General features: G+C 42.2%; 1 protein-coding gene across 1 annotated transcript in view; it reads left to right on the top strand.

Moving 5' to 3' along the window:
- BRIP1 (BRCA1 interacting helicase 1) overlaps positions 1-25,727 on the top strand; it is a 386,982-nt gene that overhangs the window by 276,584 nt on the left and 84,671 nt on the right. The window lies entirely within an intron of this gene.

The following is a 25,727-nucleotide window of genomic DNA, read 5'->3' as shown; positions in this document are numbered from 1 at the left end:
ATTTATTTCACATTTTTTTTTTGATGGATTGAGAAATCCATATGTTATAGTTTGGCACAGGGCACTGTATTGGTATTTATTGCACATTATTTGTTGATTGTTTGCACATTAATTAACAACCATAGACACATGTATATACTTTTTGTTTTTTGAGTAACAAGTTCACAGGATCAGTCGTGGTAAAATGTTTATATAAATATAAGTTAGCGCAATTCACTTCACAAATACACAAATCTAAACCCAACCTTTAAGGTTGCACTTTGTATTGCAGCAAGACTTAATAAGAATCTTGATGCCATCTTGGCGCCGGTAACACACAAATTTTTTCCAACTATAACTTTTTTACCAAAAATATGTAGAAGAATACATATTGGCCTAAACTGAGGGAAAAAAATCGGGGTTTTTTATATATTTTTTTGGGGATATTTTTTGGTTTATAGCGCAAAGAATAAAAACCGCAGAGATGATCAAATACCACCCAAAAAAATCTCTATTTGTGGGAAAAAATGATGTTAATTTTGTTTGAGTACCGCGTCGCACGACCGATCGCAAAAAGTGCTCTGGTCAGGATGGTGGTAAATTCTTCCGGGGCTGAAGTGGTTAATGTACACGGGACATTGTTTAACCTCTCCTTTATGGTTAAACTTGACAGCTAGAAACCGGCATCTCAAAACGTCTGTTTAGCAGCGTTTAGCCGCTTTTGCGTCTAGAATCGTTTTTTGACTTGCCGCGTTTAGCAGCATTTACAAGCTGTTACCGGCATTTGCTTTTTTTAAATGCCTCTGAACATCTGTCTGAACCCATTTTTTTGCATTTCAAAAAATGCTTCTAAACTCAACTGCCTAGAAACGACTATAAATGACCCTGTGTACATGTACTGATGAGTTAACATAGAGGAGAGTTCAGAGGCAGCTGAAAAAAATGCCAACCTGCTCCTAAACGTCCGTTTGCCAGCAGCAGTGTACACGAGGCCTAAGTTTGTATCACTTGTTTTTTGTGTCATATATTACCATTTGTTTATATGGTACAAGGATTAGAAGTTATATTAGCTTATACACTTGTTTTTGTGACAGTGCACTTTTCACTTTTTTCTATTGTTACTGTATTCCAGGGATATTTTAGTGCAGCAGTCCTTTCAGTACATTGGCCAAGCGCTACCCTTTAGAATATACATTTAGGATGGATTCACACGTATGCATTTTTAGTGCCTTTTGCATTTTGCAGATTTGCACTACAGTCCATTTAACATGGTTTTCCCAAGGAACACGTTCTGTAGTGCAAAATGCAAAAAGCACAAAATATGTATAGGTGTGAATCCAGCCTTATAGTGATTGTTGTCTAATTTCCAACTACTCTTATATTTCAAATGTTTGCATTGCATTGTTAAAATGTTTAGAATATACATGTTTTATCATTGTTTTAGAAGTTATGTAATAGAAGCAGAAACACTTTGCTTTAGTGTCTGCATCATTTTTTGACTGAGCTGTCAAAAGTTACATAAACGATGAGCCCAAAACATCAGTCAGCATTATCTTTGTGTCAATGTGATCCCATATCTAGTACTCTACCAGTTTTCCCCCATACATGTCCAAAATAGAATGGCTGCATTTGACTAAACTACTTTGTTAAATGGTTGTGTATTGTGTTGCTGCAATTTTATGGTTTACATCTGCTTACTGGTAGCTTTATTCTTTGTGACTGACGTAAAGAAATGGAATAAAGATTTGTTGCATTTGATTTTCAAGTAACAACCATAGAGCCATCTATCTTCAGTGTTTTAGTCCCTCGTGCTCTCCATTGTACCAAGCGCTGTCAGACATAGGGATATATTGGAAACAAGAATGTTTCAGCATTCTTTGTGTTAGGAATTGTTTCTTCGTGATCACAGAGATGGCATGCTGCTTTCCTGGCCTATTAAGAACATTAGGGTTTGAAAGCATGGCAGTTAAAGTGACTAAGTGGCAATATTAAAAAGTTAAACAAATGCCAAAAAACATTTTCCAGAGGACTGGGATTGTAACAATGCCATTAATGAGGGCAAAGAGGTTTTAATGCAATTTGCACATTCTTAAGTTTCAAAAAGAGGTTTTCAGTTAGTGTATTATTAATGGGCTGCACATCTGGAAGTGTGTAAAAGCTATAGACATTGAGCAAGTGCAGGGTTTCCCCACTAGGCCTGATTTTGACTTTTTCCCCTCCCAAGCGAAATACTTGTTTTCAGAAGACTTAGACAGGGCAATGACAATATCCAGATAGTATGTAAACATTCCACACCCCTGACATGTTTATGAGCAGAACGGTAGAAGATGCTTTATACGTAAATAATACAAGGGTAATGTTTTATTTCTATGTTTTTATGTCTCAATTTGTGCATGTGAACATTTATTATTTGATTCTTCTATTAAAACTAAATTGTTTTCAACATTCTCACAGGATGGATATAGCATGTGGGCTATGTCCAGTGATTACAATCAAGGACATAGGAAGAGGCCAACAGCAGAGGGGGCAGTGTTATGGTTTAGAGAAGGATAAGTCCAGAGTCACAGGGCACAGCAAGGGACAGACAGCAATATGTTGTAGAAATGATTAAGTCCAGGGTCACATGGTAGCAATCTGGGCACAACAAGGCACACAGATCACTGGGCAGCCATCCAAGATATAGCAATCGGCATAAACACAAGGTGGCAAAACAGAACATCAAAGAGTCCCAGCTGTAATATTTTCGTTGACGAAAATTTTTTCGTCATCATTTTCATCAGCTGCATGTTTTCAGTGATGAAAATTAAAGGAAGATAAAATTCGAATTAAGTCAATTGGCAAAAACTATGATGAAAATCAATTCCAATTTAGTCAAAGAATGAAAACGGAATGGAAATGTGAGGGAGGGATGTTTACACACCTGAACGTCCGCTTTCCTCTGAGCTCTGCCTGTTTGTTAAAGCCCACTGACTCTATCGGCAAGCTGTATTGGCTAAGAGACGCTATTTCCATTGCAAACGCTAGTTTTACCAGAACGAGTGCTCCTGTCTCATAACTTGCTTCTGAGCATGCACGTTTTTTCCCCATCGTTAAAGCCCACACACGACCGTTTTTCACCACGTGAAAAACCACGTCAAAAATTAGAGCACGTTCTAAATTTTTAATGGCCATTTTTAACGTCGAGAAAAATGCTCTGGAGCCTACACACAATGGTTTTTAATGACCATTTAAAAAATTTAATTTTTCTCGTCATGAAAAACGGTCGTGTGTACGCTACAAAATACTTATGGTGAGAGACCATTTAAAATTGTTTGTGCTGCACATTGGTAATTCAACTGCTGGGAAGAGAAAACCTTCACCTTATTGTGAACAATTTTTGTCGTATTGCTTTGCATTTAATCACTGGATTGCCAACACAGGGACACTGTTAGTGTGTTTCTTTGTATTTGTTCACTGGAATGCCAACCTGGGGGCTGTCTAATACTAAAGATGTGATTGCGTGATATTGTTTTTTGTATTGTCATCACTTTTGTTACGCATTTGATTGTAGGATATTTGTGCTACAAGGTAATTTTTTGTTATTGCCGCTTTCTTTTAGTGCTGGTATTGTGTGTTTTATGATAAACATTTTATCTAGCGACCCAAATAAAAATATAACAATTAAACTAATATTAAGGTCAATTCTTTCATGCATATTATTAGTTTTGCTAACTACAGTAGAAACCTACATGCCTGTTTCTGCCCTATTTTGAGATTGCAGGGATTAATTTGGAAGCAAGTTTTATCTTTGCTCCATTGACAAATATTGGCAAGTTTAACATGCAAATTAATTTACAGCTTCATAATTACTAAAGGCATGGAGATATCCTAAACTGTGTTTTTCACAAGAAGGGTGGTAGACCTGAAATTGTGCTGTGGCTATTTATTTTATGCAGTTGGTACTTAGCAAATGTCCTGAGTAGAGCTAAAAAGAATAATTGCTTTTGCAGGATTTATTGGTATAGCCTGTTTTTGTTGTATACAAGTGAAACACTGCATAAGACAGTAGCCGATATAAAAATATGTACTGTACTTAGAATAGGTGCATGCATTCAATAAGCAGTGGTTATACAAACAATTCAGTCGATACAAACAGCATGATGTCTTAAGGGACACATTTCCAGAGAAGTCTCCAAATATACTAATAAACAAAGTGGTAAAATGATATTATGGTGTTGAGTTTCTGCATTACTTTTCGTTCATTACCCCAGTGGGAGGGCTTGTTCTCTTCCATAGGAAGCACAAGCTTAATTCCTTTAGCCAGCCAGCTGCATAGGAATAAGAGCATAAGAAATGTTAGAAACATGGGCCCTAGAGACCATTATGTCTCATTTCTACATTCCTGATTTTCCATCTTTATTTTTTTATGTACCCTCATATATATCTTTGCAGAGAAATCCCCAAGCTTGCTGACAGCTCCAGGATTTTTGTCCTATAAAACCTGTGTTACGAGTGTTATGGTACAGAAGCATAACTTCTGTCTCTTGACAAATAGTGAAAGTCAGGTGTTCCCTATAGCCATATGAGACATTGCACATTGTAACTCTCAGTTTCAACAGGTGGCTAAATACAATGGTTGTGATTTGGAGCCTAGATTTGTCATCCCTTGGTGACCAGCGGTGTCACAATTCTGTGAGATTTTCCTGATCTCTTACACTGACTGCATATTTTTTTGCCACACTTTGCACTATAGCAGGGATATGCAATTAGCGGACCTCCAGCTGTTGCAAAACTACAAGTCCCATCATGCTTTTGTCTCTGGGTGTCATGCTTGTGGCTGTCAGAGTCTTGCTATGCCTTATGGGAACTTGTAGTTCTGCAACAGCTTGAGGTCCGCTAATTGCATATCCCTGCACTATAGAATGAGCAGTCATGATAGTACATTGACAAACATATGACTTTTCCTGCATTATCATAAGCTATTTGATAGCAACACTGTACTTTGTCAAACTCCATCACAAGGTTTATAAGCTGCCGACCACCTGCATAGTTCTTCTCTGCCCATGCTTTGCTGGTTCATGCATGCCTGAATGTCTGTTATCAATCTGGCATGTGCAGACACAGTTCCTATTTGGTTTTAATTCCTGTTTTAAATCATTTTTGCAAAGATGTTTGCCTGTAATAGAAAATTGTGACTTCTTCAGGTCTGTGGATGATTTCCTTCCAAAACAGTTCACAATGATGGGAGCAGGCACCTCTATATGACTGTCTGCAATTTAGGATGATCATCTGTGCATCCTGGAAACCCTAAAACCCATTGTGCAAACAGTGAGAACATCTTCTGGCTTGCCTCCCCCTATCCTCAGGGCCTTCCTATTGACCACTCAAGGCTGCCCATGGCGTTTAATAGCCAATAGGAAGTCACAGGTGGGAGATGAACCACAACTGGGAAGCTTTGTTAGGGGTTTTGTGGATTTGGGCTGTCATGAAATCCATAAAGGAGATGCAGTTTATTACACTAAACTGTTTAAAGGGCACAACATGAGAATCTGCCTCAACATGGCTGAGATTTTAATCGTGAAAGAAGGAATTTTGGTTCCTGAAACATTCAAGTTAATCCTACTTGTTCTTTATACTGTTTACAGCACTTTTGTTTCATGTAACTATTTATGTTATCTGCAAGTAAGGCAACATTACTGGTTCAATCAATCTATTGGCCTTCTTAATAAGAGCACGTAAGTGTTGTTGAGTGTAGACTCATTTTTGCATATGCTGTTTTTACTTGACAATAACTTTTTTTTAAGGTTGCCATTGACAGTTTTCTAGTCTGTCAATGTTGAATTTGGTAGCAAACTAGTTAGGGCTACAACTAATGATGATTTTCATTATCGAAACGTTGGCTGATAATTTTTTTAATTTATTAATTAGATAAAAAGCTCATTATGCAATTTTTTGCCTTTCTTTTGAATAAACGGAGTGTTGCACATAAACTACAGAATAAAAACGTATGGTCGGTTCACACCACAGAAATGCATTCCGAATGCATTTCTGCATGCACGTTTTTAATGCATTTTTTATGCATTTTGGTGCATTATTTATGTTTTCCAGATGTGTTTTTTCCTCTTATCTTTTCATTAGCATGGTTTTTCTTTTTTTGGTGTAATGCTTTCCAGGGCATTTTTATTGTGCTTTGATGCATTTCGGTCCATTTTTCTGGTACAATATTTTTATTGACATGAAGAATAAACAATAAAAAAAGGGGAGAAACCAGATAAATTCTCACACAGGCGTGGAGTATAAGACAGACGATCACAGGTAGAGATATAAAATAAACACATAAAGCGTGTTGTAAAGGCATAAATTATAGACTAACACTGACCCGCAGACCGAGGCTGGGGGCCCATGCGATATGCCCAATCCTATAGGCCCAGGGGCTCTGGTAGGTAAGGGGAGGCGGAACTGGCCGCAATAATAGGAGGGATAAAAAAGTCAAAAAAAGGGGGGACACGAAAATAAACTCACATTCCGGTCCATTTTTGATGCGTTTTGCTACGTTCCAATACAGTGCCTTTCAGAAAAAAATGCATCATGTTTTACTTTTGTTGACTGTACTGGAACGCACTGCAATGGTGTGAACTTTGCCATTGAAATCCACGTGACCTACTGTCCATGCGTTTTTTTACAATAACACCTGTATAGATTTTTAAACCGCAAGACAAAACAAGAACACACACGTTTTGGAAAGATGTTGACTATCACTGTTCCAGAAACTTTGCATTGAAATGTAATAATGTTAACATGTTGTATAGAGGTGCCTGGAAAAAAAGTGGGATTTCACAAATTTTATGGATGTTTCTCTTGGTTTCTCTTCCATCAATTCAAAGAGTTTCCCTCCTTGGCAAAGGGCTTCTCTGCAAAATAAGCCTGAACTTAATTTCTTACTCAAGTACTAATATCCTTCCCATGTTGTCCCTCTTTAAACTCCTCTTCACTGCTGCCCCAGGGTCAAGGAGTGAGTCAAGTACAGATGCTGCAGACATTGAGGGCTCAGCAATTCTAGTTACAGGTACAGTGGTTGTTTGCTGCTGCACCATCTCACTTCTTAAAGCAAGCACCTCTGTCTTCACCTGATCCGGTACAATTATAGTTTTTTTCAGGTGTTAATAATTAGAATCTTCTAAATCTTATGTCCAGGGCAAAGGAAAGAATTACAGTGTTTGGGAACTTTTCCAAAAGGATCTCCTTCCATCTGTTTTTAAGTTGGTCTGTTGCAGTAGCTTGGAAGCATTTCAGTGCCAGTGATGTACCCTCACTGGACTGCAACAGCCGCTTTACCAGCTCAGGCATGGATGATGGGGTAATATATTCATGGCCATTAATGAGAACAGTAGCACATTCAAAAGGCTTATAGTGGTTGTAAAGCCTGGAGGTTAAAAAAAACTCCTGTGCTGCAGCTCCCCCAGACCCCCCTTTTTCTTGCCTAATTGGATCCAGAGATGTGCACGAGCGCAGCTCAGATCAGCTGATTGGCTCCTGCTGCTGCCAATCAAAATATGTGATGTGGGACGAGTCCTGTTGTCTGTCAATGAACGCAGCAGCGGGACATGGTCGCAAGCCCACACGGGTACCCCCAGGGAAAGCGGTTTTCCATGGGGGCACCGGATGCAGAGGAGGGGCCTGAAGCACAGATGGGGTACCCCAGAAGAAGAAGATCGGGGCTGCTCTGTGCAAAACGATTGAACAAAGCAGGTAAGTATACGCATGTTTGTTGTTTTTATTTTTTACAACCCCTTTAAGAGCAGTGGAAGGTTCTTCAAAAATACTCCTCTAGTCTGGTTGTAAGTCCAGATAATGTTTGCTCCTTTGTGTAACTGATGATCAGAGAGATTTGCAGTTGCTGGCCACCTTTTTTCAATGAGTCTGTCAACCATATAGTAAGTGCTATTCCATTTTGTGCTTGCATCTTGAAGAAGCTTGGGCCCAGGCAGGTGTACCCATTTCCTGCTGCTTCTCCTGCAACTTGCTGCTGGCTAGCTCACTTTTAAAAATGTTCAACTAGCCCTCTTGCAGCACTCTTAATTCCTGAATTCTTTAACACAGAGCTAATCACCAGCTGCACGGTGTGTTCAGTGCAGCAGATACTGATCCAGCCATGCTTGTCCTCCAGGATAAGGCCAACTAATCGGCTGACTAAATAATCAATAATGAAAATTGTTGACAGCCATTTGTAATATTATTATTTATTATGTTGATTAGTTGAGGCAGCTCGTATATATCAAGGGTATTCATGAGAGACTTTTGACACATTTTTGGGACCATTGACAATTATATAGCGATCAGTGCTATAAAAATGCACTGTTTACTGTGTAAATGTCACTGACAGGGAAGGGGTGACACTTGGGGGGTGATAAAGCAAGGGGTTAACTGTGTTCCCTTGTGTGTTCTAACTGTAGGGGAATGGGACTGACTAGAGGAGATGACAGATCATTGTTCCTAGCTAGTAGGAACACACAATTTCTCTCCTCATCTGACGGAACAGGGATTTGTGTGTTTTGCAGTTTAGTTTCACATAATTTCCTGCTTGGGTGTGATTGGCAAGTCTGCCTAAGATGCAAGTCAGATTTTAGGCATCCCCTGCAACAAAAATGTCATTTTTGGAGCGATACTTTCAATAGGAGCACATCTAAAGGGATGCAGGCCCAGCAGATTTCCTTATTGGTGCCCTACAGCTTCACACATGACATAGCGTTTTGCTTTTAGGCCAAAACGTAACGTTTTGGTCTCATCTGACCAGAGAACCTTCTTCCTTGTTTGCTGTGTCCCCCACATGGCTTCTCGCAAACTGCAAACAGGACTTTTTATGGCTTTCTTTCATAAAGGCCAGATTTGTGGAGCGCATGACTAATGGTTGTCCTGTGGACAGATTCTCCTACCTGAGTTGTAGATCTCTGCAACTCCTCCAGAGTTACCATGGGCCTCTTGGCTACTTCTCTGATTAATTTTCTCCTTGCCCGGCGTGTCGGCTTAGGTGAACAGCCATGTCTTCGTAGGTTTGCAGTTGAGTCATACGCTTTCCATTTTCAGGTGATGGGTTGAACAGGGCTTCATGAGATGTTCAAAGCTTGGGATGTTATTTTATAGCCTAACCCTGCTTTAAACTTCTCCAGAACTTTATCCCTGACCTGTCTGGCGTCTACCTTGGCCTTCATGATGTTGTTTGTTCACTAAGGTTCTTTAACAAACTTCCTGAGGGCTTCACAGAACAGCTGTATTTATACTGAGATTAAATTACACACAGGTGGACTCTATTTACTAACTAAGTGACTTCTGAAGGCAATTGGATCCACTAGATTTTAGTTAGGGGTATTGGAGTAAAGGGGGCTGAATACAAATGCACGCCACACTTTTCAGATATTTTTTTGGAAACCATTTATCGTTGGTGTATCACGTAACATTACAAAATGTGGAAAATATCAAGGAGTGTGAATACTTTTTCAAAGCACTGTAGTCATGTCTTTCAAACTAAGCAGTCAACAAGAACAGCATCAGACAGATGAAGCCATGCCTCTGCACATTTTGCTGCCTCCTAGTACCAGAATGTTCCTTGCCAATCCTGCGCATCCCTATGCCAGTCTGGGCCCGGCTGTATAAGTGATTGGAAGAGGCTGATACCTAGTCACATTTGTGTACTTACTCTAGTTGAACTTTGAAACGAAATTGTATGATTTATTAATGAATTCAGAGCAGTCATTTGTGTCTTTATACCTGCATGTAATTTAGCTTTTGGGCCTTATCTACACTCATGTGTCTTTGGTAATTTTTCAGTCATTTTAACTGGCATTTTTGGCATTTTTTTTAGGCTTGAGCATTTGTTGTTTTTTATCACTTTTAGCCAATGGAAAGCTAGATAATAGACAATCAAGCACATATTTTTTAGGTGCTCCCATTTAAGTCTGTTGGGGTCAAATTATGTGACACTGCTCCAAAAGAAGTTCACTTTTTCAAGTGACAAGCCTCAAACGACAGTATGCAGTGTGAACGGGCACCATTGATTATAATTAAAATGAGTGTAGAGAGTAGAAGTGCTTCTGGTGGAGCTTTAAATCAAATAATGCTTGACATTTTTCAGGACCTTTATGCCTGATAATCTTAACAAACTTCCCACAACTGATTTTACCTACTATAGCTGAACTATACCCTCTTGTACTTACCTTGGAGCTGCAGGAGAGCTGGTCCAGGAGCTGCTGCGTAAACCAACTGGATAGCTATCTAGTTGTCCTCTCATCCAGCAGAGTTGTGTGGTACTGCACTTGCACAGTCTTCTCTTTGTAAACCTTAATAGAAAATACATCCACAAGCAAACCTGTGCATGGCATGACATTTTAGGGAAATTTAGTTACATGCCAACTATAGAGCTCCGGTTACAATCCTTCCGGGTCCATGAAAGGTAATTGATTTAATGAACATGAAAACATGAAAAGTTGCAATTACTTAGTGTCCTTAGTCTCTCCATATTCTTCTTTGGAATGTCTTTTCAAAATGTGCTTCAAATTGAGTCTCTTTCTTCTCTTATAGATCATCAAATTTTGATGTGACTGCCAAACTCCTATTTCCATAAGCTGTGACCTAAGGAGATGGGTTATGGGAGGGAGGAGATCTCATATCTGGCACTATAAAATGTTGATTATTACATTTTGATACCTTCAAGAACATTATTTGCAGCATGTGGGGGAAATGGAAAAAAATCCATTAATGTTGTTCACTTCCATGTGGAGCTGTTTGTTGTTAAGAAAGCACAAAATATAACTCCTGCATTTATTTTAACACATGTTCTGAATTGTACTTTGATTACTTTTAATGAGTTTTGCTTCAACATTTTTTCCCACCACTTAGGCAGCAGTTGCATGAGAAGAGATTTATCACACAGTCGAAATGAAGTATTTTGTTCTTTGGACTGTGGGAGTATGCAAGCAATAAACCGTGGCAGCTCATGCTGTCAACCAGTGTTTCTGCAGAAACCTGTAACAAACCAGTGAGCAGCTTCATATGATATTAAATCATCTGCTCTAAACATTAACACAAACAACTGGGCTTCTTTTATAATACAGTGCAAAGAGCAATAGTGGACTGAAATCCATGGCAAACATTCTGAAGTTTGCTTTGAGCAACTTACAGGCTACAGATTAATGACAGCTGATTTCTAATTGGTTTCTATGCTTTACTACAAATTTAAAAGAAAACCGTTTACACAAGCTGTTTTATAAATTCTAATTACAATACCGTATTTTACGGCGTATAAGACGACTTTTTGGATGCGAAAAAATGCATCCAAAGTCGGGGGTCGTCTTATACGCCGGTGACAGTCTCCGTCTGCTGCGGGTGTCCATGATTTGAAAGCCGTGCCTTCTTCTCAGACTGTCCTGTGATAGGCGGATCACAAGCAGCGCCTCTGTTCTGTGTTCCTCCTATCACGGATGCCTTCTCATCCTCGGACGAGAGGACATCCGTGATAGGCGGAACACAGAACAGAGGCGCTGCTGGGAAAATTTGTGTTCCGCCTATCACAGGACAGTCTGAGAAGAAGGCGCGGCTTTCAAATCATGGACGCTCGCAGCAGACGGAGACTGTCACCGGCCTGGAAGCCAGAAGCTGCAAAACGTGAGTGATGGCACAGTGGGGGGGGGGGGGAAGTAATGGCACAGTGGGGGGCGAAAGTAATGGCACAGTGGGGGGAAAAGTAATGGCACAGTGGGGCATGTAATGTAATGGCACAGTGGAACATGTAATGTAATGGCACAGTGGGGCATGTAATGTAATGGCACAGTGAGATTTGAAAAAAAGCCAGTTTCTGTCAGCGGTTCTGGCTACCCCTCAGCTTCCAGAAAGACTAGAAGGAAGGGGGTAGTCTTCTATGGCGAGTATATCCCAAAACCAAATTTTTTCCTGGAAAATTAGGGGGTCGTCTTATACGCCCAGTCGTCTTATACACCGGCAAATACGGTACATCTTTACATTTTAGTTTACAACCGTGTAATAAAAAAATGCAAACATTCTAAAGCCCCTGCAAAACAACTGCACAAAATCAAATGCGTGTGTATATTTATATGTAAGCGAGAGATGTGTTTTTAAACCTACCCTGCCCCCCCCAAATAAAAATAAATACATGCAAAGGCAGTTGGGGGGTAATGCAGCACTACCATCCACTGAACATAACCCATTCAAGTGGATGCATGCGTTTCTGTTGCGGTGGTGTGGGCTTTTAGGGGTTAAAACGGGGAAGAATGCCATCAAATGCCTTCTGAAAAGGGCTCTGCTGGGGGGCTAGCGCAAATGTAAACAAGCTCTAATATTCCTGTTAGTGGTCATCATGCCTGCATATTCCCTCATTGTCCACCCTGATCAGTGACATGCACCTGCTACTGGGGCACATGCATGTTGACAGGAAGTAGCTGCAGAGAGGCTGTAGGAGTTGATTAGCATGGAATTCTGTAATTTTTATAAAAAAAAGTACTCTCTAGCCGTACAGTGTGGAGCACACACTCTTATATAATTCAACTGGTAGAGCCTGTCTTGTATAGGGACTAGAGTCACCAAGAATCAGAGAATTTTTACTCCTCTGAAACATTTTGCTCAGCAGTATCCTCTTGCTCAAAGTTTACTATGTAAGTGGATAGTTTCTGTGGTAGATCCAGCCAGTTCTTCTATTAAGGCCCTCAAGTCCCCGTGGAGGATAATCCCTTCCAGATTTGCAGGTGCCTTTGGCATAAATGCTGCTTGGCTGACTCCAATGCAAGAAGTGTCTTGAGTGATTTCCTAATGGAACAACCCCACTTTTCAGTTTAAGGGGTATTGCTGTTGGCCTTCTGGTCCCAGAAAATCGCAGATGATTGGATTTTGAATGTCATTTCCAGGGGTCACAAACTGGAGTTTTACACTCTGCCTCCTCCCCACTGCAAGCTTGTCTCCTTCTTTGTCAGAGTTTCTGAATCTTCTTGCTGCTCTTGACTCAAGGGGTCATTACTCTTGTACCACGAGGAGAACATCTTCAATGTTTTAACTTTAATTCTATTCACAATGCCCAGTTCGAACTGAGGAGTACAGCCCATTTTGGATCTAAAGACTCTCAACCCTAAAAGTTTTGTATGGAAAACTGCCAGGTGCATCCCTGCACCCCTCCATTTGGGGGATTTTCTGGCCTCAATTGACATCTTGGATGCACATTTCCATCTTTCCCCACTGTAAAACGCCACCTGCACCACCTGCGTCCATGGACATCCTCCTGTTCTCGAGCGGCCTGCACGCCCCTCTGCAGAGGGCGCGCTCTGTGATCAGCAATTTAATGAGACTCGGCTAATCATAGATCAAGACCTTACCTTACCACGTGACAGCTGATCATGTGATGTAAACAGAGTCGGCAATGGGCTATTTTTTCTCCTCCCACTGACAGCGGGAGGAGAAAAAAAAAGCCGGTCACCGGTGGCTGTCATCGGGACATAGGTCCCGATCAAGAAGAGCAGCCGCCTGCTCATCTCTGCCACCTGTGCCACCTAACAGTGCCACCCATCAGTGTCACCTATAACTGCCACCCATCAGTGCCGCCTTATCTGTGCCTATCAGCGCTGCCTTATCTGTGCCCATTAGTGCCGTCTTATCTGTGCCTATCAATGCCACCTTATATGTGCCTATCAGTGCCCACCAGTGCAGTCTATCAGTGTCGCCTCATCAGCGCATATCAATGAAGGAGAAAAATTACCTGTTTGCAACATTTTATAACAAACTATGAAACATGATTTTTTTTCCATATTTTTTTATTTGTTTAACAAAAGATAAAAACCCCAATGGTGATTAAATACCACCAAAGGAAAGCTCTATTTGTGTAAAAAAAATGATAACAATTTACTTTGGATACAGCGTTGTATGACCGCGCAATTGTCATTCAAAGTGCGTCTGCGCTGAAAGCTGAAAATTGTTCTGGGCAGGAGGGGGGTTTAAGTGCCCAGTAAGGAAGTGGTTAAGAAGACTTTTTTTTTTTTTTTTAGGCACTGGGGTTTATTTACTAAGCCAATAGAGCATGTTCACTCTCCAAGTGAACTTTCATAAGGTGAAAATAAATTAAAATAAAAAACACAATTTTTTTTTCATTTGGTTGAGATTACCATAACTTCATCTTATACACTAAGCTAAGTGAATTTTTGGTTTGCAGTGACATTTTCCCTTGGCTTAGTAAATGAGGTGAAGTTTTGCTGACTTTGATCATATAATAATGTGCAAGAAAAAATGTTTTGTCTACATGTGATTGCAATGTGATTTTCGTTGTTACTTACCGTATTTTTCGGACTATAAGGCGCACTTAAAATCCTTTCATTTTCTCAAAAATCGACAGTGCGCCTTATAATACGGTGCGCCTTATGTATGGTTGTATTGAGCATTACAGACATACATGATAGGTTTACAGCATCCACTTACATGTAAATAGTAGAGATCCGGCATGTAGATTATGGAAATAGTCTCTACTGTAACGTGTCTACTGTACCGCACCATATGTAAGCTGTAAAATGCTCCTATGCCCCTCTATGTCGAACCGTCCGTATAGCAGTGAAACTAGCTGGTACGGTGACACTGTTGAAAGCGAGGCATGGGGCGCAGCGTGAGCCACGGTGACGTCACTGGAATGCGATGGCATTTCAGAGCTGGCGCTTGCGTGTGACAGAGGTGTGTGCATTCATTCATTAATTTTCTATACCCGCGTGCGCCTTATAACCCGGTGCGCCTTATGTATGGAAAAAAACCTGTTATTAGGCGCTCAACGATGGTGCGCCTTATAACCCGGTGCGCCTTATAGTCCGAAAAATACGGTAGTTTATCTTTATTCACTAAGATAAGTGTATGCTTCTCAGAGACCCACAATCTTGTCCCTTTTTTTATTAACAAGTCACACCCTGCAAATGTGTTTCTGTTTCACTGTCTGGTGGCCTTAGGTTAGCATTAGGATCATCATTCCCCATACCATCCTCCAGCTACACGGTTCTCTACTTTGGAATTAAATCATAGCCTATTCCTGACATACTCTACCAGTGGCTGTCAAAAATTAAGCCTTGGTAGGTGATTTCAGTGTAATTTGTTAGTAAACAGTAGGGTTAAATTCCATCACAGTTCTTCAGTAAACATTGTGCTTTTTTTTTTTTTTTTTTACTTGTAAGAGAAAATATTTTTATTTCTTTTTCTATACTTAAAGAAATATATAAACATTTTTATTTTTTCAACATTCTTTGGCGTGCAAAATGTTTCATTTTTCATTACTTTTGTCACAGTCAAATGCTCCATTATTTAACATGGTTATTGAAAAATTGATGGTATGTTTGTACCGGGGAGACATCCTGTAGGCTACAGTGTTGATTTATGGCACTGGGAAGACAGTTCAGTGCTGCTTTCTTCTATGGTGGGAGGCACTTTGTCACTGTCCCAGTAGAGAAATCATACCAGTGAAGTACTCTGGTTTGTGAGCTGAGTGATGCAAACTCTGACTTCAAAAAATGACAATAAATTATTTACTTCTTACCGTGTTCTTGTTCATGCAGCAAGCTTAATGCTGATCATAATACTTTGCCTTTCTCCACACTTGGGGTTTGCTTTTAATGTCTTTTTTTCCTAGTTTAAACATGCATAGTAAAACTAGCAACCAGCAATGTTGGTCACAGCAACAGTACTTTTTAACGTTTTCAAAATAAGGTACAAATGTTGTAAGCCCGATTCCTATGAATGTTGTATTAAAAAAAAAAAATCACATTTGCAATATATTACTTTAGCTTAATATATTAAATAGTTGTAAATGGCAAGTTTTGATGGTAGCTTTCATTTCCCTTTCCGTCTTTTCTTCCTCTTCCCATTTTTGCTTTCCTTCCTTTTCCCCTTCCTGCTTTCTTAATAAATTAAATCTAAACCATAGACACTAAAAGCAGGCATTGTCTGTGTATAGTGCTTGCTTTCTGCTGAACTTAAGGTAGATTTAATTAAAAAAGGTTTATTCAGAGCACAGATTCCCTAGGGAGCTGCTGGATAGATGTTGGGTCCTTCCCCAGTGGTGGTGGTAATTGGAACAAACAGCTCACTGATGCACCAGTAGTGTAAACTCTGCTTTATTTGTGAAACAATGAAATCCTTGTAAAGGAATAATTCTGAAGACAGAGTGGCAATAAATAACAAGGAAAACTCCTTAAGGCCTCGTACACACCACCGGATCTATCCGCTGGAATTGATCCGCGGATCAGTTCCAGCAGATAAATCCGGTCGTCTGTACGGCCTAGCGGATATTTATCCGCAGAGATTTCTCGGCCGGATCGATTTCAAGCGGATATAAATTTCTTAGCATGCTAAAAAATCTATCCGCTTGAATTGGGTCCAGCGGATTGATCCGGTGGTCTGTACAGACTCACCGGATCAATCCGTCCGCTCCCCTCCCTCGCATGCGTCGTAATGATTCGACGCATGCGTGGAAGTACTTACCTTCCAGCGTCGCGCACGTCGCCGCGGAAGAATTCCGCGCGGATTTTGATCCGATGGTGAGTACAAGCCATCGGATCCAAATCCGGAGGAGGAATCTCCGCTGGAAACGGTTCGGCGGACCGTTTCCAGCGGAGATCCCCTCGTGTGTACGGGGCCTAACAATTACAACAACAAACAGTTGTCGCCAGATATAAGGGACAACGCTATGGCCTATCTGTAATACTGAGATCCTAAATATAACACCTGCCAGTGGGGAATCTAACACACAATGTGCCAGAGTTGGAGACTGTGGACTTGTGGTCACACTTTTTGGCAAGAGTATTTACAGTGTATTTCAAAGGGAATGCCTCACAATTCTGGGATAACTCTCCATATGGCATAGAAATCTCCATGTGGTTATAAAGACAAAATTTTTTTACTTTAAAGCATTCCCTAAATTAAGGTAAACAATGTCACTATGGCATATCTGAATCCACTCTATCTAGCGCTGTCTACGCCAGCAACCCCAGTCTCTTCTCATGCTGCATTCACTTGACACTGGTCATTGACTCCTGCTGCCTTCAGTCAGATCCTGGGAGGAGGAAGTGCCGGCAGGATTGAGCTGCATTGTGTGTGTCTATGGACGCATACAGCCCAGCTTGGGGGTGCACCCGCACAACTCCCGTAATAGTACACAGCTTGCTATTGGGGCAATAGAGAGAACAAATGTACTGCAGCAGTATAGGACCTCTCTTGCACAAAACAGGTAAGTATAAACATTCCAAAAGATGTTACTTTTATATCACTTTAGGAAACCAGCAGCAAGGTCATTATCTATACAGGATATGTGTAAGGGTGTGGGAAGCTTTTCCCAAAAAGTCGGTATTAATTGACCTGAGGCAGTATTCTTAAAGCAGTTGTATACCTGCACACTTAAAAAAAAAAACAACTCTGCAAGGCAAAGGCATAATGAGCTAGTATGCAGCACATACTAGCTCATTATGAAATACCTCAGAACGAAGCCCTCGTATCAGAGCCCAGTCCACGCTCTTTATGCTTTATTAAGTCCCCCTTGTTTTGGGATTGGAATGATGTGCCACTTCCCTTGGGGTGACTCTTAAAACCAGTTTATTTTGTTACACTGATATCTCCTTTTGTATTTCTGTGTTGTTAAACTGCTTTTCTCTTTATGAAGAGTTTTGATCATGATTTCACCGTTTTTTGTAATTTATGATAATTTTTTTGACTCTTTTCTACACTATATTTTATGATTTTGAATAACTGGATCTCTTGTCTTTTAAACAAAAAAAAACTTTGTGAAAGAGAAAAATGTTAATGTTGTGCTCACCCTAATATACAATACGCATGTGCAAAGAGATATGTGTATGTGTGTGTATATATAATATATATACAGTATATGTGCAAAAAAAAAAATTTATATATACATTTTTTAATGGACCTAATATGTGCGTCACCATAAAGCTGCAAAATTGCATATAAACATTATTTGTTAAATGTATTATCGTCTCTGTAAATTTTTCTGTGTAATGCTAAAGAGAATTGAGAGCTCTATCTGCAGGCTGCACATAAAAATATAATATATTATAATATATCTACCTCCACTGCCACATTTGGCCCCTTTAGGGAGGAGGGGGGAGCAGGTACCCATTTTTGAGGTCCTTTGGAAGTTCGACCCTCTCCTCCTTCTCCCAGCGCAGGGTCATTCACAAAGCGCAGCACGCTTCGTGCATGCACAGTCGGGGATCGGCTGTGAAGCCACAAGGCTTCACTGCCATTTCCCTTATAGCGAATGGTGGCGGCAGCACCCGAGAGCCGTCTGGAAAATCATCTGGTGTGCCAACATTGTGGGATCCCTGGACAGGTAAGCGTCCTAATCTTAAAAGTCAGCAGCTATACATGATATTATTTTTACGTAACAAAGAAATAAAACTTCTACAAAAGCTTGAAATAAAGAATGTTTTTTTAAAAAAAGTTTTTTTTTTTTTTTTTTACTTCTAAGCCATGAACAAATTATGGCAATCATAACTAATCGGACTTTGTTGTGACAGCAGTCATCTATTTACAACTAAATGCAAATTGTTATTTGTATTTGTGTGTTGTTTTTTTTTTATTAACTTTATTTACATCATAGAAACTTCTTCATGACCCTTCAACCCCTCTCTTAGCAGCACTGAAGCACTTAGATTTTAAAGCAATGCTTAACCAAGAAGAAAATATAAGCATCAAGCACATGAGAAAACGTGCATGGCAAAAGGCTTTTAGATCAATGGATTTCCTCTGAGACTCACTGACTTTTTGCACTAACAGCAGCGTTGATACTGTGATTTTATTAGGAATGTAATAGATTTTTTAGCTTTTATTCTCCCCAAGTATCAACTGAGGCAGGTTGAAATATTATTTAGTGTTCAGTTTGGTGAAATGCCCAGTAGATTCTGCATGGTATAAAAGCTAAATGGAAGGTTCTGGTTAAATAATTTTATCTGTAAATCATTTAGCCATCCTTTCCTTACAAAGCTGAATGGCTCATTTTTTTCACAGCTCACTTACATCGTGATATTACATATCAATATGTTTACTGCCCAATTGGAGTGCTAATTTTGTAGTCTCTTTGCAAGCATAACAGTTCTGAAATTATTATAGTTGTAACCGCTCTGCTGGCAGCTAAGTGAGCGTGCAGTAAATGTCATTTCCAGATACCTTTCATGACTCTCTGCATTGTGTAACATACCTAATAAACATCACTGTGTATACCTTTTATACTAGACAGCAAGTTCAGGTGTTTTAGATAATTAGACTACTATTATGAAGATATATTTTGTTTAAATAAGGTAGATATTTTATCAAAGTGCAGTAACCTATAGAAACCAGTCAAAATTTGCAATTGGTTGCTTGGCCCTTAGTAAATTAAAATACAGTTTTGTGTGTTACTGCGCTTTAGATTTGTTTGTTTTTTTGTTTTGTACCAAATAAACTTTTTTATTTTTTTACATATTCTATATTTTTTTTTATATAATTTTTATTTTCAATTTCAAAGTATATAGACAGTTGAACAGCACAACGTAGCCAGGACAAACTGTGGGGGGGGGGGGCAGGGAGGAAGGAGGGAGACAAAAAAGGGTAAGAAAGGTGGGAGGGGGAGGAGAGGGATACCGGGAAGGGAATAACAAAAATAATATATAACATAGTCCGGATACAATCAACCGTCTCAGCAGGGAGTAAAAACTCTAGGTAGAAAGTGGGCAAGGGGGTTGTTTACGAATGTCCCTGCAGTCTGCAAGCCAGCTCTCTGCCTCCATGATCTCCCCCACCTTCCCCAACCAGTCCTGCTCGCTTGGAATATGCAAGCTTTTTCAATGGAGTGGTATGAGACGTTTTGCTGCATTGAGGAGGTGAGGGAGAGCACTTATTTTATAACGAGACGGTGGTATGGGGGGATATGGAGCAGGAAATGTTTAGGCAGAGCCGGGACATCCACTCCCAGGCCATCAGAGATGTGCTTGCCAACCATTTCCCAGAACGGCAGGAGCACCGTGCACTCCCACCAAATGTGGAGGAACGTGCCTCTCTGCCCACATCCCCTCCAGCACACATCAGAGGCAGTAGGACAAATTCTGGCCAGAGTAGTGGGCACTCTGTACCATAGTGATAATAGTTTGTAGTTGTTTTCCTGGGTCTTAGAGTCCACAGAGCTCGAGTGAGTGAAACGGTATAGGTGGTGAAGCTGTTCCCTAGTGAAGTCAATCTGTAGGTCTCTCCCATTCTCTGATATAGTGGGGCGTAGGGGTAGGTGTCGCAGCCTACAGCATCCCATATAGTGCTGAGATTATATGGGGCAGGGGGTCCGCAGAAGCCCACAGGTTTTCAAATTCCGTCAGAGTGGTTCTAATCTGTGCTAGCTTGTGGTTTTTAGCTATGAAGGTCTCTAGCTGGCGGTGTCTCCAGAAATCGAAGGGAAAGCTGCCATACCTCTCTCGTAAGGTGCCAAGTGATAGCAGAGCGCCCCCCTCCGCGAGTTTCGTCAAACTAAAAGTTCCGTCGCCCACCCAAGTACAGAGGGAAGCCCTCAGCTCTCCAGGAGCAAACCATGGGAACCCACATACTGGCGCCAAAAGAGGAAGTTCTAGGCGCCAGGCCCGGGCTCTCGTTCAGCTTATCCCACAACTTCAAGGAGTGGGTTGTCAGTGGAGACACCCATTCCAAAAGCCCCCTGTCTTCCGTGGAAACCCAGGGCGCATAAGACAAGTCTCGCCCCGTTTTCTCTAAAGGGACCCACAACTTGAGGGACATGTGAAATTTCCAATTTAGAATCCATTGCAGTGCAATCGCTTGATAATATTGGGGAATGTTAGGTATGCCTAGGGTCCCCCTGAGCTTAGACCTTTGCAGTATCGACATTGCCAGTCTGGGTTTCTTGCCCCCCCATACGAATTCGGTAAAAAGGCTGCGAAGATCCACAAAAATACTTTTCGGTAGGCGTATAGGTACCATTTGTAAAAGAAATAGGATGCGGGCAGCACAGTCATTTTCAGGATATTTGTCCGGCCAACCCAAGTGAATAGTGCTCTATCCCATCTATCCCATGTCTGAAGGTCCTGGGTGATTTTTTTAAGGAGGGGTATATAATTGAGCTTGTATAAAGAATCATGGTGACTTGTAAGCTGTATCCCCAGGTATTTCATAGAGGAGGTAGACCACTTAAAAGGGAAGGAGTCTCTCAGAGAGGACACCAAAGCCGGCGACACAGTGACCTGTAATATTTCGGATTTTGTGAAGTTTATCTTGAAGTTGGAGTCCTCTCCATATGCGGTCAGCTCCCGCATCAAGTTCGGCAACGAGACAAGAGGGTCAACGACATGAAAAAGTATGTCGTCTGCGTATGCAGATAGTTTATGTTCAAGGGAGCCCGCCTGCACCCCCCTGATGTCCAGGTTTGTTCTGACCCTCTGCAACAATGGTTCTAAGACCAACGCAAACAGGGGGGGCACCCCTGTCTCATGCCGTTCCGGATGGGGAACACCACGGAGAGGCCACCATTTACCTTAACCCGGGCTGTAGGGGACACATATAGAGTAGAAATCTCTAAGGACCGCGTGGAGAAAATCCCAGTCCACGCGATCAAATGCCTTCTCCACGTCCGTGGACAAAATCCGGTAGGGAGGCAAATCTGATCGCGTGCATGCGCCCAATGAATAAGCTATGAAGCCAGTCGGGTCAGCATGTATCAAGTCGGGGGGAAGATGTTTTAGTCGATTAGCCAGTATTTTAGAAAAGATTTTGAGGTCAGTATTTAAGAGAGATATTGGCCTGTAGCTCTGTGGTTGGGTGGGGTCTTTGCCATCCTTTGGGAGCACTGTAATGTGTGTCAATGAGGTCTCCTAAAGGGAGGTCGCCAGGGAGTTGAGGAGAGCACAAAAAGGAATCTGTAGCTTATCAAAAAATTTCAAATAATAGGCCCTGGTGAAACCATCCGGCCCAGGGCTTTTGCCAGAGGGCAGAGATTTGACAGTGGCCAGTAATTCAGCCGGGGTAATAGGGTGTTCTAGGCCTGCCACCTGTTCTGGGGAAAGGATAGGGAGCCCAATGAAGGAGAGGTACTTGGTGATTTTTTCTGTTTGAGAGTCCCTTCTGCTGGAGAAGAGGCGGAGTCCAGGTTGTACAGAGACTCATAATAGTCTCAAAACAATGAGGCAATTTTCGAGGTATGCTGTGCTGGCTCGCCCCTAGGGGACTGTAATTTATGTACATGAGCCAGGAGTCTCTTCTTCCAAAGACCACGGGTCAACAACCGGCCACACTTGTTGCCCTGCTCATAGTATGTATGAGCCATATACCGCAGCTTGTGATTTAATTTTGCGATCAAGTAATTTTGAGAAAAGCAATCTCAGTTTGTTAAGTCGGCTAAGTTCATCCGAACCCAACGTCCGTTTATAGCTGAGCTCAGCTTGCCGTAGCGCCTGTAGTACTCGCTGGAAGTCCGCCTGCCTCTCTTTGTTAAGTTTGGCACCCCAAGCAATTAAGGTGCCACGAACCACAGCCTTGTGGCCCTTCCCTAGAATTCCCTCACTGACCTCACCGTTCGCATTTTCAGTAAAATAGTGCGTCAGGGTCTCCTGTACCCCCGCCACCACCCCCGGATCGTCAATCAGGTTTTCGTTCATTTTCCAAGTCCTGGCCTTGGCGAGTGCCTGAGATAAAGAAAGTGTAAGAGTCACGGGGCATGGTCAGATATGGTAATTTGGTCGCTAGTTGCTCCCAAAAGTAAGTCCAGGGCGTCCTGGTCTACCAGTAGTAGGTCGATTCTAGTGTCTACTTTTATAGACATTAGAGAAGTAGCTATAATCCTTTTCTGTGGCAAGGAGGACCCTCCAGCAATCCACCAGTGTATGTCCCTGAAGGGTCTTCTTAAAATGCCGCAAAAAGGCAATAGAGTGGGTAGACTTGTTCGCCGAGATATCCAATAAGGGGTCTGGGCTGATGTTAAAGTCCTCACCCAGGATTAATCTACCATCACGGAAGTCTGCGAGCTGGGCAAGGGTCTGGTCAATAAATGTGAGTTATACATTGGGAGCGTACAGTGTTGCAAAGGTATATTTCTGGCCCATTATTGTGCCTTTTAAGAACACGTAGCATCCTTGAGGGTCCACTCTGTGGTCTGAGTGTTGAAACTGGCAGTGTCTGTGGATGGGGATGGCCGTACCCCTAGATTTGGGCTTTGGGGAATTGCTAAGGTACCATTGTGGGAATAGATGAGTGGGTAACTTCGGGAGGGATGAGTCAGTAAAATGGCTCTCCTGTAGGAAGATCACCTGAGCACCCAGTCTTTTTAATTCTAACCAGAGCCTATTCCGCTTGTTAGGGGAGCACAAACCACGTACATTGTATGACACTACCTTAATCATAGCCATAGTAAGGCAAGGAGGGTCGTCCAGGCGTCAATCCCCAGTTCGCGAGGGCTGATCCGCTTTCCTAGCATTAAAAGGGATAGAAGAGATGAGGTAAAGAGAGAAAGAGGGAAAAGGGGAGGGGGAAAAAAGAAAATTAGTAACACAAAAAATACAAATCTGGGGTCCACGGATGCCTCGAAGGCATAAAAAGTGATACCCTATACTGTTTGCCCGACCCGGGCAGCCCTCCAGAGATTGAAGAGCCATCAAGGTGGCCATATCTGGGCTAATACCCCTAATGGGTAGCCCTAAGTGGAAGTCGTGATCGAACATAGGAAGTCAGGAGGTTCCTGCTCTCCACATAAAAATAAGCGACTAATGTCCAGGAGTTCACTGCCTAGAGGGGATCTCGAGCCCGCCAATAGTGCCTAGTAAATCGGTTACAAAATGAGCAGAGTCCAAGGGGTCCCCGGAAGTCTAGCGTCCATCATATTTCCTGACACCCGCCCAGCAGTCACTCTTCGTCTGCACCTAAATGCAGGGGTCACATGGAGCAACAAAGGCGAAGAAACTATGACTGGATCAAGGCTGGGAGGTAAAGTCCCGCAAAAGAAAAAACTGGTAATGGAAAGTAGAGGGCCCTGACTGAGCCTCTGCACTGCACAGTTCTCATGCAACAAAAAAGAAAAACATGTTGAGGAAGTCAGAGTCAGTAATCGTGCAGAGCCAGAGGCCGCCAGTAGCCTTTTCCTGAAGAAATGAGGGACCTCACAGATCCTCAGTCCCCTGCTGGGGACCCCCGTCCCACCTCAACAGAGGAAGAACGTTTGCGACCTCGGGAGTTCCAAACCTGCTGCCATGGCTGGGGTGCCGCCACAGTCGGGATATCCGTAACCATTCTCCAATCCGTGACGTCAACGGGATCAAGCTTCAGCTGCGACAGAAAGCGTGGGAGATCATCCTTACTGCATAAAATGGTGGATTTACCATCTCTTCTGGCTTGGAGACTGAATGGGAACCCCCACCTATACGTGATGCCCGCAGTGCGCAGTGATTCCAGAAGGGGGTATAAAGCCCTGCCCTGCATAAGGGTGCGGCGTGACAAGTCCTGATAAAAGAACAGACTGGCTCCATCAAAGTAAAAAAAGGGGCGTTTACGCATCAGCTGCATAACTCCATATTTAACGGTGTATCTGTGGAGCTTGCAAATTATGTCACACGGGTTCTCTGTATCCTGTGACGGGGGCCTGAGGGCCCTGTGTGCTCTATCAATCTCCACTTTCTCGTCAGGGCAAAGGCCCAGCAGCTCTTTAAAAATGCCTTGCAAGGTGGGAATGATATCCTTGGCTCCCGTGGCCTCAGGCAAACCCCTTATGCGAATATCGGACCTGCGACTGCGGTTCTCATAATTAAGTTGCGAGATTAAAGCCTCTATGTGGTGATCCTGAGCTGCACACTTGTCCCTTAGCTGTGTTTATAGTAGGCAAGGCCTCATCCACGATCTGTTCTAAAGTCTCAAGCCTGTTGCCTAGCTGGGTAGTGTCTGTTTTTAGCTGCTCAATGTCCTGCTTAAAGGCCTTTTCCACCCTAGTGGCAAAGCGATCCAGGTCCTCCCTGGTAGGGAGAGACAGGATATGCTGCCTTAGGTCCCGGTCACCCAGTATATCAGAGGCGTCTGAGTTCAAGCCTAATGAGGCCGCAGAGCCAGGGGAGTCAGGGGGTGTCGTGTCCCTTACCAAATGTGGCGTCTGGATGGGAGACCCTCTGTGCTGCGGCGGGGATTTGGGCGCATCCTTTCCTGTTGCATCTGACCCCTTGCCTCTCCCGGTCGCCATCTTGGACATCCCGCCGCGTGGCTGAAGTCCGCCGCCAAAATAGGCGCCAATGGTACCGTGCTGTGCGGGAGTCTTGGTTCTGGAGGAGACTCTCCGGAGCTGGGACATGCCGTCTGGAGTCAGTGGATCCGCCGGATCAGACTGATTTGGCTGCGGTATGTGAGGAGCTCTGGAGAACTGCTTCCTCACCCGTCCATGTCCAAGCCTTGCACCTCTACATATTCTATTTTAAAGCCATTTGAGGAGGCTTATACTTTTTTGAAAGTTTCTACACCAAGAAATATTGGATGGCAAATTTTAATTCTGCAAGCAAGACTGGATTTAAAGTTGGTAACTGAAGTGAACTTAGAGCAAACCTGTCCTTTTCCCATGCAGGGAACTGCAGCAGGTTTACTTTAACACCCCCTTTCTCAGCAGCTCATGCTCGCCTTTCTTTATATACCATGCCCGGTACCAACTTGTTAAATAACTGAAATTGTAGAAAGTGTTATTTTTCAGTAATTTAATAGGTTATTTTGGAAAAACTTAATGTAGATGGTTTAAAGAT

Source organism: Rana temporaria, chromosome 2, assembly GCF_905171775.1.
Source record: "Rana temporaria chromosome 2, aRanTem1.1, whole genome shotgun sequence".
In the NCBI taxonomy this organism is placed as follows: Eukaryota; Metazoa; Chordata; class Amphibia; order Anura; family Ranidae; genus Rana; species Rana temporaria.
This window is presented reverse-complemented; position numbering and strand designations above follow the sequence as displayed.